Raw genomic sequence first — 16,896 nt, 5'->3', positions numbered from 1 at the left:
TAAAAAAGCATGATCTAAACCAACTGGGTGTTACCTTAAGACAAAAACTGTAATACTGTGTGCAGAGTGCGAACAAAAACTTGTGTGTGTGTGTGTGTGTGTGTGTGTTGTCTGAGAATAAGGAATCGATTCATTTCAGCAGATGAATTTAAAAGATACCAGAAATCTTAAAAATGAACCAAATGATTACATGTAATGTGAAAATGTTGCCGAATGTAATGGACTAACAAAGAATTACCCCAAATCTGCAAATCTCAGAAACCATTAGCTTCTGTAGTTCATTGCTTTATTTTTTAAAGCGCATGTAAAGTCAATTTTAACTGTAATGTTAACAGTCTGTTAGTAAAGTAGACAGTGCAGCATCAAATAACAAACAACCCACCAATTATTTTTGAAAAAAAATTGAATATCAAGCCAGTGAAAAGCCAGATATTTTCTGAGATGATGTAGAGGGAAAAAGCACATACTGCATAAAACCAGAATGAATACTGGAATGTGCTAATAATAGCAACTGAAACTATAGCAATAATATGCCATCAAGAAAAAAATAGCATCCAGTTGTCACCACTTGTATAATGTCCCGATGCCTTAAACTAGGTGTTTCCACAAAGTGTTGACATGAATATGATTTGTTCGTTTCTCAAAATTTTTGATCTCATTTTGTAATAAAAATCCCGACTGCTGCACATGAAACACTGAACTTTGTGACTGTGGTTTTCATTGTACCAACATACAGATTTGATGAAGGCCACAGAAAACAACTGCCAGGATTTAGTGAAAGTGTCAGACCAGCTGAGAGAAGTGGGGAAAAAAAATATTTTTGAGATTGTTTTTATGACAGATAAACAGTCCTGTCCAAAAGGGCGACAAAATTGTTTTGCACCAACAAGGACAAAGACAGACAAATGAACAGGGAGGCCCAGAGGAGAAAAAGAGAAAGAAACAGACACAAGGACAACAAGAAAGAGATGTACTGTGAAGAGGGGAGCAGAATGAGACAGGCGCCATGAAATTACTTAAAAGGAAGGCTGTATTTGCCCTGCTTACACCATGAGGGACTTGATTTTAAAGTTCAAACGTAGATGTTATGAAAACATGAAATAAGCGTTTGGCTTTCAGCGGGTGAGGCTGGTTTGTCACAAAAAGACAATTAAAAAAAGAGGCATGTGTTTTCATCTGACACGTAAGATGTTGTTGCCGGTTTCGAGATAACTGTGGACTTTAGATCACGGTCATTGAAACTAGTGCTGAACAGCTAATAGAAAAATGATGAAGCAAACTCACTGAACAAAATATGATCACAATATTGCCTGAAATAAAATGCGTAACTGAACCCGATGGATATATTCTGAAGCATCGAGAATATAATTGTGGCATAACTTTAAGGCTTTTTACTGTTTTTAAGCAATTAAAGCCAACAAACAAGATATATTCTTGTATTAATATTAAAAAATAGACACCTCATAGCCATATAGTATGTGTCATGACTGGCTACTGACATGAGGAGTAAAGGATGAAAATCAGAAGTAGCTCTACTGACTGGCTTTTTCCATAAAGCATTTTCATTAAAGCATTAAAAACACACACAGGTGAAAGTGAAACACTAATTACCCACTGTGTTCTACTTAGTGTGCCTCAGTGAGCCGGCATCATGCATTATGCACCCTGGTTCGCTGGACTGGGACCATCATTAAGGCTACGTGCTCCACCTGTGCTTTTCCTATTATGGCAGATCCCAATGAACTAGGGCTGCCACGATTAGTCGACTAGTCACGATTACGTCAACTATCAAAATCGTAGACGACTGATAGTCTGACTAATAGTCGACGCGTCGTTTGCAGCTTTGTAAGATCCCAAAAGACACAGGAATAAGTAGTAGGATTTAAGAGTGTAATAACGGACTGAAACAGAAGATGGCAGCACTGCATGTACAAGGATGCCAGGTGCCGTTAAACCCCGAAGAAGAAGGAGCTGTGTCCCAGAATTCATAGCGCAGCCCAGCTCAGTTTCCAACAATGGCGGCAGCTAGTTTGTTTTAATATTTCTCTTATTACTGTTTCTGGGTCACAAAATAAACGTTTAACATATTTTCAGGCGAGAATGTAGCTGTGTAAACCTCAAATATCTGCTCAGTTTATCAAGACACCACATATTTTCAAAAGCGCTCCGACGTTTTCGGAGACGTCTGTTACCCACTAGCTCGATAGCTAGCCGGGGTTCAAGGCTCACTAGAGCCTGTGAGAACACCGGGCAAACCATTTTCAAACCCACTGCCGTCTTTCACTGCTCAGGTTAAACATGATATATAAGTCACTTAAATAACTTAAAAATGTTATTGTTTGGCTTTTTTCAGTATTTTATTTATTCCTGAGTAAATCGGTTTGGCTGAGATTAAAGTTATAGTTTTTACACAGCTGAATAAACGTCCAGCAGACAACTGATTATTAGAAGTGTGAGATGCTCGAGAATATACTTCAATGTCCTGTTATATTTTAGATAGCAATGAGCAGACAGGTGAGTTTATTAAGCTTCACTGAAACAATCTGCAAATTTCATTAAAATGTAATAAACTCTCATCTTGTCTTTATTTTTAGTTAGCACATACCTTAAACACTTAAAGCTGTAAGCTAATGATAGTTATATAAGAGCAGATGCTGCTGGTGCAATAAGCTGTAGTTTTACTTCCAATGGATGATGATCTGATTAGTCGACTAATCGCAAAAATAATCGGTGACTAGTCGACTATCAAAATAATCGTTTGTGGCAGCCCTACAATAAAATCAATGGAAAAAAAACTTATCCAAGCATCCATCTGCATATGTTGTATTAAGATACACGTCTGATGTTTTGTACTATATTTTGGACTTTGGAATAAAAATCATTATTTTAATAGAAAAATAATTTGATCTGCACTGTAAAACATCAACCAGCGTGGTGAGTTACTCTGTAATAGAGGAAATTATTCCTCATGTTCATTCCTCACAAGTACACATACTGGTTCCAGCTCTTAGACTGTGAAGACAATAGTCACAGTCCTCAGTACAAATGAGTAAGCAGTGCAAAGGCATAATAAGCTACATTAGCATGTGCAGTGTAACAATCATACAGCTTTGTCATTTAATTTTATTTGTTTTGAGAATGAGGCTTTTTAGCCTTCGTACCTGACAAGTTTGTCTTGCAAATTGCTTGTGTTTTTTTTAAATAGCACAATTCTTTATTGTTAAGCTGCTAAAAAATATGGGTAGGTGTGAGAAGAGCCTTTGTTCAAAAGGTGTACGCATTGGAAAGTGACTTTTGAAAGCCAGAAATCTCAGCACCTGGCTAAGTAATTGCAGAGTAATTGCTATTAATCAAGAACCTCATCAACCCCCTGTAGATGTAGTATGGTAATTCTGTTTAATGTGCCAATTAAAATCATAATTAATGTACATTTAACAGTGACACCACTGCAATGTTGAAATGTTGAAAAGAGAAAACGAAGCAACACCGAAGAAGGCAGCGTAAGTGAGCATTAACTAAAAAACGGCACAATGTAGAGATGGAGCGAATCACGGAGTGAAGCCAGAGGAAGTTAGCCAGTCTGTGACATGTGCAGTAAATGGAGCAACTTCTTAAGCCCTCCGGGCCAGTTTACAAACGGTGGGTCTCCCTGCTTTGTGCGCTCCGTTACACAAAAACAGGGTGAGTGGTCGTGCACAGCCGGTGTCAGCTTTGTTTTACCCAGGCGCTGTGTGGAAACAAATTAAAAGTTAAGTTAATTAACTACTTGAGTAAGTAGAACAGGCAGGATGGAGCCAAATCAATTAGCTATTGGCAGGAGAGACAGAACTGGGGGGTACTAGATAGGGGCCTCTACCAGCCAGAGCCAAAACACATACACATTAAGCACGCGCTGAATGACTACACATACTTCACAAAACACAAAATTCACACACGAAGCACAAGAATGCAAAGTCGGCACACACAATAGTTAGAATATGCCTGTGAATGCCGATAAATACAGAATACGAAAGTGTGAAAAATGCAAAGAAACTCGACGTATGTTGAGGCAAGATGTTGAAAAATCTGCAAATGACAAATATGAAAAATAACTTTTTTGTCTGTGATCTGTTTTTGGACAAATAGTTGCTTACAGAAGGTTAGACCTGGCAAAGAGAATAAGACAGATGACACTGAAGAAAAAGAAACAGCAGTGAGAGAACAGATTTTCACACAGACGTGTGGCAGGAGAAAAAAATGTTTCCAAGAAAACCAAAATAGTTTGGACTTTCTTTTGGGAAAATCTTGTCTGTGTGATGCTTCACAGTGTATCAAACCCTACTTTAGTTGGATGCCACATGATATTTTACTTTTTCATTTTAGTGAAGACAGCAGGGACACGTTAACACAATATGAATCACAGGAAGGCACGTCCACACGTACTTGGACTGAGAATACTGCAGGGAGGTGAAGATCTTAACAGAACAACAGTTTGTATTCTTGACTCAATGTGTCTTGAAAACAGGTAATGACACAGACACAGACACGCACAGATGGTAGTACTTGGAAGTAATTTTCACCACATGTATAATTTAATGAGTATATGCTGATACTTTCACTGCCTATACATTGAAAAATGCCAAATTTCTAGTGTTCTGCTTTAAACCTACTGTATGCATTTTCTGTCTGTCAGCTTGCCCCGTGGAGCTGTAGGCATTGCTTTCAGATGAACACTGTATTAAAAGATGTCACCAAATTATATTTTGTGACAGGTAAGAATTAGAGCTAATGACAGGGGAGTCAGTGGCTACTGCTGCAAATTTTTACTTTCCTCTCCTTGGCTTAAAAGGACTGAAATCTTACATGTAAAAATGAAGGGGAACCACAAAATTAAACTGTCCACTCACTGATATCCTTGCCTGGTTAAACATACTATAGTCAAAGCTGTGGTGCTATGGGGAGAGAAACACTGCAACTGCTGGTGTTAAACCTCAAGGAACAAAGACCAGAAACCACAGTTTTCCCTTTCTTCCAATTGAATGTCATAGAGAAGGGAAGTGAGGAGTGAATGCTGTTTTGCTTTCATGGAAACCCTAACGATTCCAAACATAGGGCAGACGAAACCAAAATAAGGGTACAAAGCAAAGGCAGGTGCTGGAAAAAGATCTAATAGGCAAAAAAAGAAAATAATCTACAAAATGGCAAAGGGCAGAAAGCTTGTATCAGTATCAGGTGATAAGTACCCTCCATAGATTTCCAAGGATTAGTTCCAGATGAGTTGGACAGGTGAGAGGATGACAGCTCCGCCCAGGGGCAGAAACAGGGGGAAATGGAACTCTGTAGAAAATTACCAGCTGCTCACCTGGACCATGATACTGATAAACGGTAGTTTTTTCCAACAGTCTCACAAATTAAATTAAAACACAAGTAAACTGTATTTTTAAAGCTTTACACTAAATTGGCCAAGATACTGTGGATCTCCATTCTTTTCTTTCTTCCCAACAAATTATTCAATGAACTCTCACATATCTCAGTAATGAGGCTTACATTGGTGTTAGTTCTGTATTTTGATTTTTATGTAGGAATGGCACAAAACAAATGAAAAAGGCTTAATCTTAAGTGGCAGTACTTTTTCACCCTTTCAGTTCCTTAACCTACATAACAGACAATCGAGATGTGTTTTTGTCTTGGATTTGATTATTATTAAAGAGAACCTTCACAGACATTATTATTAAAGCAAACCCACCTGTGAGTTTGAACTTACGCTACAATTCAGAAAGAAATTTTAGTTTCCTCTTTTCCAGTGTTGACAGGTCAAAAATTACAATCCCTTTCATCATGTGTTTTAGAAGGGGCTTGATAGGTTTGTAGCTTGAACCCATCCGCTGGAACGTTGAAGGCAATATAATTACACTGCAAGCAAGACACAAGTAGGCAAACTTCTTCATGGTACTCGTGCACGGGAGAGAACCGGACAGGCACCGTTCCTTCGCTTGACCCCAGTAGCTCTCGTCCGTTCTCCCGTATCACTGTCCTTTTATTGAGGTTACATGAATATGCATAAGTTCATTAACATATGACGTCTACATACACAAAGAGTACCTTGCCTGTGTGTGTGTGTGTGTGTGTGTGTGTGTGTGTGTGTGTGTGTGTGTGTGTGTGTGTGTGTGTGGACTGCTGATCAAAGGGTCAAACATCCTTGGTCAGGAAGAGGGTAGCCTCCCCCTCACCCTAGATGGTTCATCCTAGATAACACGGTGAGGAAGTCCTGCAGTTCATCTAAACAAAGAGCACTTAGACTAGAACAGACGCAACTACGTTAATCCTACCATAAAATAATAAGACACGGTATGACCTCTCATGCTCCCAAAGTGCTGTCTAATACACACAAAGTTTGCAGACTATCAAGGATCAAAACCTCTACCAATCTACAACTAATTACAAAACTCTAAGCATATATAAGTAAATATTTCTAAGCATAAATGACAATCAACAATACAAATCTAACAGGCTTTATCAAGAATTTCATAAATTTTGTAGATTGAGCCTGCAGACTATGTTAGAACACTTGTAGAAATTTCTCTAGGTCTGTCAAAGGACAACCTGCCTTTTTCAGGCAAATGCTAGCTCGTGGGCTAATATGCTCATTGTGAAAAATGTCTTCACAAAACTAACAGAATTCCAGTCTCTTTTTCAAGCTCCTTAGACTATTAGGACTGGATGACTGAACCTGCACAGAATGTACGCGTAATTAAAAAGAAAAAAAAAAAAACAAGATTCAGTGCATGATTATAAAACCCTTTTTTTAATGTCCATTGCAGGCTGTTATAGAAATGTTGGCTTCTACAAATCTCATTTCTGGAAAAGTTGTTTGCTGAAAAAGGTAGATGGTTTAGTGAGATGCTGAAAAAGTAGCTCACACACACACAAGATCATACTCATTCCTGTGTGTGTGTGTGTGTGTGTGTGTGTGTGTGTGTGTGTGTGTGTGTGTGTGTGTGTGTGTGTGTTTGGGTGTATAACTAATATTCTTTTTAGTTATGACATCTTTAAGAAGGGGGACCGGAGGGTGTGTTCCAACTACAGGGGGATCACACTCCTCAGCCTCCCTGGGAAAGTCTATGCCAGGGTGCTGGAAAGGAGAGTTCGTCCGCTAGTCGAACCTCGGATACAGGAGGAACAATGCCGTTTTCGTCCTGGTCGCGGAACACTGGACCAGTTCTTTATCCTCTCGAGGATACTTGAGGGTGCATGGGAGTTTGCCCAACCAGTCTACATGTGTTTTGTGGACTTGGAGAAGGCATTCGACCGTGTCCCTCGGGGTGTCCTGTGGGAGGTGTTGCGGGAGTATGGGGTGTCTGGCCCATTGCTACGGGCCATTCGATCCCTATACAACCGTTGCAAGAGCTTGGTTCGCATTGCTGCCAATAAGTCGGACTCGTTCCCGGTGGGTGATGGGCTCGGCCAGGGCTGCCCTTTGTCTCCGGTTCTGTTCATAATTTTTATGGACAGGATTTCTAGGCACAGCCAAGTGGCGGAGGGCTTTCGCTTTGGTGGCCTCAGAATCTCATCTCTGATTTTTGCGGATGATGTGGTTCTGTTGGCTTCAGCACCTCCAAATCTGAGGCCATGGTTCTCAGCCGGAAAAGGGTGGAGTGCCCACTTCGGGTCGGGGATGAGTTCCTGCCCCAAGTGGAGGAGTTCAAGTATCTCGGGGTCTTGTTCGCGAGTGATGGGAGAAGGGAGCCGGAGATCGACAGACGGATTGGGGCTGCAGCTGCAGTAATGCGGACGCTGCACCGGTCCGTCGTGGTGAAGAGGGAGCTGAGTGTAAAAGCGAAGCTCTCAATTTACCGGTCGATCTATGTCCCTACCCTCACCTATGGCCATGAGCTGTGGGTAGTGACCGAAAGAACGAGATCGCGGATACAAGCGGCAGAAATGAGCTTCCTCCGAAGGGTGGCTGGCCTCTCCCTTAGAGATAGGGTGAGAAATTCGGCCATCCGGGAGGGGCTCAGAGTAGAGCAGCTGCTGCTCCACATCGAAAGGAGCCAGCTTAGGTGGTTCGGGCATCTGACAAGGATGCCCCCTGGGCGCCTCCTGGGTGAGGTGTTCCAGGCATGTCCCACCGGGAGGAGGCCCCGGGGCAGACCCAGGACACGCTGGAGAGATTATATCTCTCGGCTGGCCTGGGAACGCCTTGGTATTCCCCCGGATAAGCTGGAGGAGGTGGCTGGGGAGAGAGAGGTCTGGGCCTCTTTGTTTAGGCTGCTGCCCCCGCGACCCGGCCTCGGATAAAGCGGATGAAGATGGATGGATGGATGGATGGGTTATGACATCCATTAATTTGAAACTTCTATGCCTTTTTCAAAAATGACATTTATCTACATGAAATTTGTGTCCCAAGATTACTTATATTATGATTTGATGCTATATGAACATACTTGAACTGAATTATTAGTCACACTCTCCATTGCTTGTCAGTCCTTTATTAGCAAGTAATCTAATTCTACTGTATGCGTCCATCCATTTATTTTCTTATGCTTAACAAATTCTGGTTTGGGGAGGAGGTGGGGGTGGAGCCTTTCCCTGCAAGAAGCGGGGTACAACCTGGACAGGTCACCAGTCTGATGCATGGCTAATGCAGATACAATTATTCACACCTGCAGCCAATTTAGAATCACCATTTATTCCTACTTGAATGTCTTTGGATTGGGGGAGGAGTCTGGAATAGTTGGAGAAAACCTATGCCGACCCAGGAAGAACGCGCAAACTTGATTTGAACCCAGGACCTTCTTGATGTGAGGCACCAGCGCTAACCACTGGCTAACTATGCTGCACTGTGTGTTATGGGCTCTGAGGTTGGCTTACAAAAAGCTACTTATTGAAAATAAACAAACAAACAAACCAATCCCATCTCTGCCTGTGGAACATTTTGTCAGTGTGATGTGTGGAAAACCACTCAAGGTCATGTGTCTACTTTGTTAGTTCATGATGCTTTGCTAACTGAATTCACCAGTTAATGAAAGTACCCATGCTGTTTGTAATTGCACACAGTCCATTCTTCAAATTGAAGACAGAAGATGGAGCACATGTATTATTCTTGCTGATGTATGATGATTGCAGGTATTTAATCAACTGAATCAGAAAGACCTGCAGCTGCGAATGACATCACTAATATCAATCATGCTTTAATATATTCTGTCATCTGTCTTCTATTAAGTTTTGATGTGCATACAAATCTCTTATGTAAATCTGTAGTCAGTATCCATTAAATTACTCCCAAAGTTATAAGCATTGTTTCATAAAAACTGTGCAATTACGTATGTTTTTCAAACTGCTATATACATGTATGCTTTAAGTGCCTTTGCAAGATGACATAATTAAGTACCAGTAATTGGTATGCCATTTTTATTGCTGCTTTACACCATGGACAGTATTTCCACAGATAATTTTATAAAATATTCCTATTTATAAACTATTCCTAGAAGATCCCCAAGACTTCATGCAGAGGGAGAGTTTACAGATTTTTAGACACATCTTTAGTCCTTGATTTTTTTAAAATTTTATTTTAGTTTGCTGCAAGCAAGTTTACTAAAATATTATTCTGTAAACCTTAAACTAAGTGCTGTTATATGATATTATATTATTTGGTCAACATCAAATTTGAATGTAGTCTAAGCCTGCACTTAAAGTCTTTTTAAATGTATTCTTTACTTGCTGTCACACCTGTGAACACCACTGGGGCTGCAGTTGAAATAATATAAACAAAAAATATCACATTCAAGAGTTAATTTAGAGGAATAACAATTAAAATCCATCAGACTCTCCAGTGTTTTAATGACAGAGCTATGACATTGATAAGTCTGTTAAATTACAGTTAAGACATTTACTAGCTTTCTCCTTTATTAATATATCTATTAATATGTTAGCTTTTTCCAATCTTACTGATTAATCTTAAAGCCCTTAAAGCACACATATATCCATGCACCACTTTTAATACTATACTAGTGTACGGCACTTTTCCTGTTACAGACATCCAAGCCACTGTGTGACTTTCAGCATTTATTATGTGTTTAGCCTCTTCATAGTTTTAATATTGTAATTTTGAAGTCTTTGAAGTGAGTTAACCTCACCTACTCTTCATAATGCGTTGAATTTCTACTTAGAAAAATGTTCAAGGGGAAAGATGACTGAAAAAAGAATCAATTTTTCAGTGGGCAGGTAATAGAAACACCATCTTGGGAAATTGGATCCAGTGGCATTTTTCCTCTGTGGATTAAAAGTTTGAGGTAAAGTACAGGTGAGGAATTGCATCTCTGGATGGTTCCAGAAATCTTTCCCTTTACATGATAACGCCATGTAGAAGCTTTTTATTATTTCTACATTTGATGTACTGCATATAAACTGATGTTTTTGTGTGACAAACATGGTGATCAGTGATCCTGTAGACTTGATTGTGTGTTCTCGTTGACTGCCTCAAAGTCAATCTTTTGTCAGTGCTTTTTCTCTGTTTTGACATATTTTGTCAATAAATGTTAATAAATCTATTAAAAATATTTTTTGTGACAGCTGTAGCTTTTTGTAACAAAGTGAGGTTTCTTCATGTAGCTTTGCTAGTTGATATTTGCTAATTGCTATTCACCCTAATTTTAGGCTTGTGATCTTTCAGCAACTGAGAATCAGTTTGGTTTTCATTCATGTGCTCGAAAGTAGCATCACGAAAATTTCCTTTATTTACTGCAATGTTTTTCAATTACATCCACCCACTTTTTAAAAATCTCATAGGACAAACAAAGGATCTTTCTATTCAATATTTCAGTATTACTGAAAAAACTCTGCAAAACCTGCTTCACGGAAAACTGTGATGGCATTTCACACAGCAGTGTGCATTGTGCAAACTAACAACATTTCTTCTATGAACACTGAACAAAGTGCTTCTTCAAATTTATTATGTATTTAGTGGTGAACTTGCCATGTGAAACAAATGCAAATGGAGAAACTAACATATTCACTGCATGTTGATGAATATGAAAATCAAAAGAACAGGGAATTGTAATCATTTTAAAAACATATAGATCTTAATAATTGCTCTAAGTGTGATGACGTTTGTCCAAGGTTTTTAAGGAGAAAAAAGGTTACACACATATGCTTTCGTTATTATAGAAAGATACGATGTGATTACTACTTTTACTGACTGGCATCAGTCTGCTCCTCACTTGGAACCAATATTTAAGGTAAAACCAACAATTTTAATGGAAATGCAAAAAACCTTGTGGTCAGAAAGTCCTATAACTATGTATTTTCCTTAATAATTGTGATTAGATGATGACTTTTGCATGTCAGAAAAAATAACTAAATAAAACAACATGTGAAGTAGTACTAACTCAAATCTATCCAGACCTGTTATCAGTCCAATCTCCCCAACCTACTTGCTTAGAAGTCTTTCTGTATGAATTCTTTTGGGTTGCCCTGAAACTTACTCCATGTCTTTTGGAACCACATGATAAAGCAGGGAAATTGGAAAGAGAGGGAATCCAACTTTTTTTAATAAGTCCCTTTAATTCATCCTCTGTAAATTATTGAGAAAATTAATTGAAAACTAAAATAGAAGGTTGGTACTTTAAAAGTAAAATTAAATTGTGGGAATTAGACCCTGGGCTTTTATATCCTCTTGTGTTAAGAAAGATCTGTGGTATTACCAAAAATAATGGTAAGGTGGTGGGAAAGTTCACCCCTCGGATGCGCAGTGGGAAAAGAAAAGAATGATTAAATTGAAAAGTTTAAGTAGAATTTAAGCTGAATAAGCAATTCAATATCTGCTGCCCACTTATTTTTCCCCATGAAGTAAATTACCCCTTGTGCTAGGCAAGCAGTTCAGTCAATGAAAAGAGAGGCCGTCAGTGAAGACGATTGGTTTGCCTGTCTAGGAGTATTGTCTGTCAGCCTTCCCACCTGCCTCCTCACCTCTGTCCCAGTTCTACAAGACGCATTAATGCCAAGAAGGTTTTGAGTATGCGGTGTGTCCAGCGTTGCTCTTTTTTCACTTCATGACTCACTCAATCACTTGTTGGCCCAGCTACTACTACTGTGTTATTTCAATCTACCTTTCCGCCTTTACACACAAACCTGGTTGTGCACTGTGAGGACAGAGATTATCATTCTCCTGACAGCTGACCACTGTGTGTATGTGTGTGTGTGTGTGTGTGTGTGTGTGTGTGTGTGAGCGCGTGTGTGCACGTGTGTGTGTGAGACAGAGAGTGCTTGTCTGTGTGCATGTGTTTATCTATATTTTCTACTTGCCTGACTGCAGGCCTATGTGTGCAGATTCTCATTGTGAGTTGCATGTGTCTATGTCACAAGGTTAATTGTGTATTTGTGTGTGTGTGTGTGTGTGTGTGTGTGTGAGGTTGGCAGTGTGAAAGTAAAGTCATCCAAGCAGCCTGACTCAAACAGGATCAACCACTAATCCTTTATCTGCTTAGCCATGGAGGTGTCAGTGTATGTGTGTGTGTGTGTTTGCGTTTACTTGAAAGATTCTGCCATCACACTATTTTTGTCTGTGAGTGTGTATGTATGTGCATTGAAGTGAAGCGCATGTGTGTGGGTGCGTATCATAATTAATGGCTATGGGGAGCTCAGAGAGAAGGAAAGAGTGAGAGGGAGGGAGTTGAAAAACATAAACACACTGCTGCCTCCCTTCTCTCTCTTCCAGAGTTACAGTCAGCAAGGCACTTAACTTCATAACAGTTTGAATAGAGCCTCTCTAAAAATCTGACATTTTACATTTGTCTTCACTGGTTTCATATATTTAGCCCAGAACATTTAGCTTTTTTATGTAATGTACAACTACTAAAACCATAATGGTAGCCCTTTCTATGATAGCTATTATTAGCTAATTATAGCTCATTATAGATATTATTGTGTTAATAGTGGAGAATTAAGGTGGAATAAAGAATGTTTTAATATCAAAACAACTAGTTATTACCTCTTAATTATCAAAATATTATTCAAGAAACAGCCATTAGGGTATTCTGTATAGACTGTGATAATAACTGAGTAATATTACATTGAAATGCATGTAGTTGGGTAATAATGGGCAAGAAACTGGGTAATCATTTAGAAAAAAACATATGAATGCAAAGCAAAACCAATTAGTAATAGTATGGCAATATAGTGGTCATGATATGATAACCTCTTAACAAAAAAATGTTAATATCTATGCATTAGACTTTTTATATTCTAAATTATTAATAACCTTATAATGATAAGTTAGTAATGATGGCTGCTTTAACATGTTATTATGTTGTGATTTAGAAACATGTGGCAGTTTATGTGTAATAACCAGGATTCACAGCTTCAATAAGCAGCTTATTCCTATAATATTCCTTAATAATAGACTGCTACAACAAACTTCACCACATTTCCAGGTAATAATTACACTTCGTGAAGTATAACTTAGTAGGTTATCAATATGGACTCATATAGAATTGAAACACATAGTTTTGCATTTTGCAGCCTTGATTACATGCGTCTATATCATGTTCACCATATATAATTTGCTAATAGTATCCTAATATGTTAACACACATCAACTAATATTACCTTATTATTTTGAGGTTTTTAACACAATTACTTGTATAAAAACTTTATTATGCAGATATTACCATTTTATTGCTAGCAAGCTGTCATATTGTAAGGCAAGGCAAGGCAAGTTTATTTGTATAGCACAATTCAACAACAAGGTGATTCAAAGTGCTTTACAGAGACATTAGAAACAAAAACAAATAAAAAGCATGATTTAAAATTGATTAAAACAAGCAAACAAACAAACAAACTAATTAACAAACAAACAAAACAGCATATAAAATCAAAATGGATGAAATCAGAACAGTAGATAAAATCAGTAGTTAAAATGTTAGTTTTGAAATTTAAGCTTAAAAGTGTGGATTTGGTGCTTTATTCAAATGCAGCTGAGAATAGGTGAGTCTTCAACCTGGATTTAAATAAACTGAGTGTTTCAGCTGATCTGAGGCTTTCTGGGAGTTTGTTCCAGATATAAGGAGCATAAAAGCTGAATGCAGTTTCTCCGTGTTTGGTTCTGACTCTGGGAACTGATAAAAGACCGGATCCAGATGACCTGAGGGATCTGGAAGGTTCATACTGGTCAGGAGGTCACTGATGTATTTTGGTCCTAAACCTTTCAGAGCTTTATAGGCCAGCATCAGAACTTTAAAGTCTATGCTCTGACGGACAGGCAGCCAGTGTAAAGACCTCAGAGCTGGACTGATGTGGTCCACTTTTTTGGTCTTAGTGAGGACTCGAGCAGCAGAGTTCTGAATGAGCTGTAGATGTGTGACTGATTTTTTAGGTAGACCTGTAAAGATGCTGTTACAGTAATCAAGCCTACTAAAGATGAATGCATGGACTAGTTTTTCCAGGTTCTGTTGAGACATCAGATCTTTTATCCTTGATATATTCTTGAGGTGATAGTAAGCTGATTTTGTTATTGTCTTAATGTGTTTTTCTAAGTTTAGGTCTGCATCCATCACTACACCAAAATTTCTCGCCTGGTTTGTGGTTTTTAGATGTATAGATTGAAGTTCTCTGGTGACCTGTAATCGTTTTTCTTTGCGCCAAAGACTATTACCTCAGTTTTGTTTTTGTTTAGCTGGAGAAAATTGTGGCACAACCAGTCATTGATTTCCTCAATGCACTTACCAAGAGCCTGTACACAGGGCCTCGGTCTCCTGGTGACATTGTGATATATATTTGTGTGTCATCTGCATAGTTGTGGTAGTTTATTTTGTTGTTTGAAGTAGGACCTTCTTGCACTCCTCAGTTGTAAATTATAATTATGAAGTTTCTCTTTATAAATGTCATAATGAACCTGGAGGTTTGTTTTTCTCCATCTGCGCTCAGCTTTCCTACACTCTCTTTTTTCATTTTTCACTAGTGTGGAGTTTCTCCATGGAGACTTTTTCCTTCCAGAGATAACCTTCACCTTAATGGGAGCAATTGTATCCATTACATTTAACATTTTTGCATTGAAGCTATTGACGAGCTTATTGACTGAACCTCTGGACAGGTCAGGTGTTAATGGGAAGACCTGGTTAAAGTGCTTGCTTCGGCAAGCGCGTACGCTAAATTGGATACGATACAGAGAAGATTAGCATGGCCCCTGCGCAAGGATGACACGCAAATTCGTTAAAGATCTCACTACTGTCTTCAGTTATACACCGTTTTGTGATCACTGCTGTTGATATATTTGTGTGGGCTGAGATTTTACTTTCAAAGAAAACACGGTAATGATCAGACAGGCCCACATCAGACACAGTAATGTGTGAAATGCTCAGGCCCTTGGAGGTCAGTAGGTCAAGAGTGTGTCTTCTATTATGTGTGGCCTCTGTTACATGCTGAGTCAGCCCAAAGTTGCCCAGAGTGTTACTCAGGTCTTTAGTCCCTTTGTCCTGAGGGTTGTCCACATGGATGTTAAAATCCCCAACAATAATTACACAGTCGAAATCAACACAGATCACAGACAGCAGTTCACTGAGGTCATTAAAAAAGTCTGTGCAGTATTTGGGAGGCCTGTAAACATTAAGAAACACAACTTTGGATGGGCCCTTCAGCTGTAAAGCCACATATTCAAAAGACTGAAAACTTCCAGGAGATAGCTGCTTACATTGAAATGATTCATTAAATAAGACAGCAACCCCTCCTCCTCTCCTGCTCACCCTGGCCTCACTGATAAAACTGTAGTTAGGGGGGGTCGTCTCGTTTCAGTTAAAAACATAAAATCAAGGCTGTGCTCAGTGATTAAATCATTAATTAAAAATGTTTTCCCAGCTAAAGATCTAACGTTTAATGAAGCCAACTTAAGTGTTTTAGAGGTATTACTTGTCCCCTCGTGTTTGGGAGCAGTCTGTGGCACACAAGGTATGTTTACTATATTTAAAGATCTTTTAGAGTGCAGCTCTCTGTGTTTTGACCAGGCCATGTCTCCTTCTGTCACCTGAAAGTACAGAGATTTTAACCACTATGTATTACTGACATGCAACTTGTGGGGATAGGTTAATTGGATAATCCAAATTGCCACTAGGTGTGAATGTGCGAGTGAATGTGAGTGTGAATGGTTGTCTGTCCCTATGTGTTAGCCCTGCGACAGACTGGCAATCTGTCCAGGGTATACCCCGCCTCTCGCCCTATGACAGCTGGGATAGGCTCCAGCGCCCCCCGCAACCCTGAAAAGGATAAGCGGAAGCAAATGGATGGATGGATGGATGTATTACTATGCTATTACTATTGATATGTGGTCTGTTATTATCCAGTTACATAAATTTCTAAGTTGTATTACACAACTATACCCATTGTTGACATGTCTCATGTATGATATAATTAAGTGGCATAAAGCTCTGTTTTACAGCACATCTAGGCTCTCTTGTTATTTACACACACACACACACACACACACACACACACACACACACACACACACACACACACACACACACACACACACACACGTGCATGGTAAGGTGGCAAAACTATGAAGTGTGTGTGACCGTATGTGTGAGTGTGGAAGCAGGGATTAGTATTAGTGGAGAGGATTATCCAGTTGAAGGACTGCCTGCCTCAGTGCCTGCCTGTGTAGTAGCTTTACTCTCTCTCTGCATCTGTCTGTCTGTCTATCTGTCTGTCTCTTTCGCTTAGACACTCTGTGAACCTTGTTCTCCATTCTGTGTGTGTGTGTGTCCTCTCCTTGGCACTTCACTTTTGTGCAGCGTTCCCTCATTTTCCTCCTCGCTCCTGTTTACCTTCTTGTGTTTCTTTCCTTTTCCAATTTCCTCTGCTGTATTAATTTTGTCTCCTTCTCTTCTTCTTTGTAACACCTCTCTTCTATTTGTCCAACTTCAC

General features: G+C 39.2%; 1 non-coding gene across 1 annotated transcript; it reads left to right on the top strand.

Moving 5' to 3' along the window:
- Positions 1 to 15,097: 15,097 nt before the first annotated feature.
- On the top strand, positions 15,098 to 15,205 carry LOC146670299 (U6 spliceosomal RNA). Its single transcript, XR_014911895.1, has one exon. It is a non-coding gene; the product is annotated as a U6 spliceosomal RNA (small nuclear RNA).
- The last annotated feature ends 1,691 nt before the right edge of the window (positions 15,206 to 16,896 follow it).

This window comes from Rhamphochromis longiceps, linkage group LG5 (genome assembly GCF_057381845.1).
Source record: "Rhamphochromis longiceps isolate RC_006_pf linkage group LG5, R_longiceps_female_GT1.1, whole genome shotgun sequence".
Lineage (NCBI taxonomy): Eukaryota > Metazoa > Chordata > Actinopteri > Cichliformes > Cichlidae > Rhamphochromis > Rhamphochromis longiceps.
Note: the sequence above shows the minus strand (reverse complement) of the source record. Positions and strands in the feature narration are given on the sequence as shown.